General features: G+C 47.9%; 1 protein-coding gene across 1 annotated transcript in view; it reads right to left on the reverse strand.

Annotated features, from left to right (window-relative positions):
• The window catches only part of EPM2A (epilepsy, progressive myoclonus type 2A, Lafora disease (laforin)), a 68437-nt gene extending 65605 nt beyond the window's left edge, over window positions 1-2832 (reverse strand). The window contains exon 1 of the mRNA XM_018552897.1: window positions 2745-2832. The gene's annotated coding sequence lies outside the window, so the exon portion shown is untranslated. The remainder of the gene's footprint in view (window positions 1-2744) is intronic.
• Window positions 2833-3882: the final 1050 nt, after the last annotated feature.

Here is a 3882-nt window from a genome sequence, read left to right on the forward strand (position 1 = left end):
GTATACACAATGTATATATTTTGTGATGAAATAACATTTGAGTTATGTATAATAGTGCATACCTGGGTAAACTGTGGCATCTTTTGTGGGGGGCATGTCACATGTCCCCAGATATGCACTATTAATCTCCAAAAACAACTGTACTTCACAGCTTGCCTTGCGCCAATAAGATTAATAAACTGCGTACACCCAATCTATAAAGTGTTAAAAACAAAAAAATGTGTATATGGTGCCACACTCCCGATACCCACAATCACTCGAAACAATTTACCACATGTATCCATGTATAATGAATGATATAAATCACTGTGTATTCCAAACTCAATTGGTAAAGCAAGGTATGCCACCAACGTATGCCACCAACGTATGCCACCAATGTATACCACTCTGCCGCAATGCAATTAACTAAAAAAAACATATTTGCATATAAAGTGCAATCCCAAAAATGACATTAACTAAAAAAAAAAGTATTTTTCACATTTATAGTGCAATCCAAACACTTATAAAGGGGTCCAATTAGTACCGTCTCATGTATGTCTTCAGTTAGAGGTTTCCACCATCACTCATCTACACTCTGTGTCAAAACAAGGTCCCCCCACCTCTCCTCATGCGTTATACCCTTAAGGAAAACCGCTTACCTATTCTACAGACCTCGGGAACAAGGTCTGGATATAGCTGGTCCTCTTTCACCCTCCGGTCAGGGAGGACTCTTCACCCTTCAAACTCTTCACCTTTTTGTGAATAACCCTGGAAATGTTCTAACACCCAGTTATACTCACCGTCAGGGTGGTCCCAATCCTTTTTGCTGCCTGAGGATGGGGGTGTTGGTGCTGGAGATGCACGCACATAGTGTGTGGGGGGGGTTTCTGGTGGAGAGTGACACTGCCGCCCAGGTGTGCAGGAGTAACATTGACGCTTTGGCCGTTGTTGTCCTGTCCAGCAGTGTCTCAGGTTGCTAAGAGCTGTATGGCCCTTGCACCTCCTTCCACCCAGCTCTTAGCAACCTCTGGCACTCTGGTCAAAAAGGGGGCAGCAGGCACCCAGTAAATAATATGCTTGCCGTTCCCCACCCCGCGTGACCCTAAGAGACATCGCCTAAGGCAACAGCGTCAGGCTGTCCCATTTATAGGGATGGTGCTGCTCACCATAATTTGCAGTCCCATGAAAGTCCTCCAATCTTTAGGGCTCCAATGTGGGTGGATACTTCTACCAGTGCCCACGTTCCATCCTGATTATGTGCACGCTGATCCTGCACTGATTAGGTGCAATGATGTCAATAAGTGCAGACAGGGGGGGGTGGGTGTTTGGGCTGGTAGATAGTGACACTGCCGCCCAGGTGTGCAGGGGTAACATTGATGCTCTGGCCATTGTTGTCCCATCCAGCAGTGACATCACTGGTTGCCAAGAGCTGGACGTGGCGGTGGCAAGAGTGTCTCAAGTAGCTAAGAGCTGTATGGCCCTTGCACCTCCTTCCACCCGGCTCTTAGCAACCTCTGGCATTCTGGTCAAACAGGTGGCAGCAGGCACCCAGAAAATAATATGTCATGCCGTTCCCCACCCCACGTGACCCTAAGAGATATCGCCTAAGGCAACAGCCTACCTTACATGGGAAGCCCAGCCTTCACTGCTGCCTCGGCGCCCAATTGTCTCAGCTTCGCCGCTTGACTGGCCCCTTGGCGACGCCTCCTCCATCGCGGTCTCTGCCTTTGCCTCCTGTCTTCACAGGCCTCTTCCATCTCCCCCTGTCTCTTTCCCCCTGTCTCATGCCGCTCTGTCCCCGTCTCCTCACGTCCTCTTTCATCTCCGCCCCCATCTCCCTCTGTCTCCACCCCCTTCCCGCTCCGTCCCCCTTCTCCTCCTGCTCGCTCGCCCGCCTTTTTCTTTAGCAGCCGATTTCATTAGACAGTGTCAATGTGGGCTCGCGTGCCAGCAGAAAGGGCCTCGCGTGCCCTCCCTGGCACGCGTGCCATAGGTTCACCACCACTGGCCTATGGGCATGGTTCCCACCTGGGTGTTTTACAGTGCGTAGGAACGCGCTGCAAAACGCCCTACGCCCAAAGAAGTACAGGAGCTTCTTTGGGGCGTATTTGCCACGCATATCCATTGGGATACAGCCAGGTAGCCCTCGTAAACGAATCGTGGTAAAAACGCGCGACACGAAACGCGCAACAAACGCGCATCTTCGATACGCCTAGGTGTGAATCCAGCCTTAAAGAGCCACAGTCCGATTTGAATACTGTGTCCAGGCGTCAGGTGGGCTGAATCCCGTACACAGGATTCAAATCCCGGACTGTACGGGTAAATCCCGGATGGGTGGCAACACTATTCCAAGCCCCGCGTACACATTTAATACACTGCCCCCCCCCAGCACATATAATAATAAACTTTTATTATAAGCTTTATCTAGCACAGTAAACTACACATCCAACTGCAATCTGACCTCTATTGGCAGCTCCTCTGGTGTTATACTTCTGAAAATAAAGTACAAAAAATGTCTACTCAGGCAGAAACTTACTGTACTGTAGCAAAGAAGTGATAGGCATGTCATACAATTTGTGCTGATTACCAGGGCACAGTCTACTAGTATTCCTAAAATGTATTCCATGATTGCCTCTATTGTTTATTTTCCTACAAAGCTCAGTCAGTAATGCCAGTGTTTATACATGTTGTAAACAGATGCTACTAAAATATCAGAAAGCATTACAATGGAAATAAGTAGTATCATTTGCAAAATAAACCTGTACCTTTCCACGCAGTTCAGCACAGGCCTTGAGAACAAGCCCTCTATTTGCAGCTCAGGAATACTGGCACAGATCTACAGAACAGTCAGTCCCTCCCTCCCTGTGCAATGAAGCAGAGATCTCGTTACTGCACAGAAGGAGAGGGAGGGGAAAGAGGTGGTTTAGTGCTCAGATGATATGCTGTGCTCCATGCACAATCCTTCGTAAGACAGCTGCAGTTGTAGCAGCATTATACATTTAAATATATTTACGTATACCTAAGTACTAAATCACTGTGTGTTTGGAAGTAATAGCATTTAACATAGTAATTTCTATGTACATTGAATACTAGGTTATAAAGATGGTAATTTTTTTCATGGTACTAAAGCAAGTTAGCTAACATTTCAGGATGTCAGTGCAATTTTCATTGTTTAGTAAGCTTGTTTTTTTTGTACAGATCTATCTATTGTGTAGCACCCCCCTGACCTCTAGGAGCATGTGGGGGACTTTAGTGGCAGGGAGGGCTGACATTTCACTGCAGGGATGTGTCCTTAGACTGTGGTGGGATGTGAAGTTGTGCACCAGTCACTTTAAGGGCTAGTATTGGCTTTCCAGTCCAATTTGGTGCTGGAATGCACTGGATCGCATCCAGGCCCGCTCCCTGTGTGTGATCGCCTGAACCCAAACATGTGGCACATCAATGCCTGCGTTTATGGTCTGGTGCAGTGAGAAAAAATAGTGCATGCAGCAGGGAGGCGGCCGGGATGCGATCCAGTGCGTTCCGGCACCAAATCGGGTTTGTGGTGTCAACTAGCCCTCAGGATTCATTCAGCAACCCATATGGGAAAGAGAGATAAGGGCTACAGAAACCTAGCGCAGCATAGACTCCAGACACACCGACCACTTCCCAGCTTTAAAGTGCAGAGGGCTTTTAACTATGGCTGGGGAAATTAACGATTAATTCCTCGATTAATCGTTAAATGTTTTGATCGATTAAAATTCTTTTGATCGAAAATGAAAAGACTTACCTCTCCGCCGGCTTCCGGGAGTCCCGTCGGAGATTCAGTGACATCACGGACATCAACGTCACCGGACTCCTCCCCCCTTCCCTAAGTGGCTCCATCGGCTAACGAAGGGAAGGTCCGTGACGTCACCGGACTCC

The sequence above is a fragment of the Nanorana parkeri genome, unplaced genomic scaffold (assembly GCF_000935625.1).
Source record: "Nanorana parkeri isolate BGI_ZX_2015 unplaced genomic scaffold, ASM93562v1 scaffold100, whole genome shotgun sequence".
Classification (NCBI taxonomy): Eukaryota; Metazoa; Chordata; class Amphibia; order Anura; family Dicroglossidae; genus Nanorana; species Nanorana parkeri.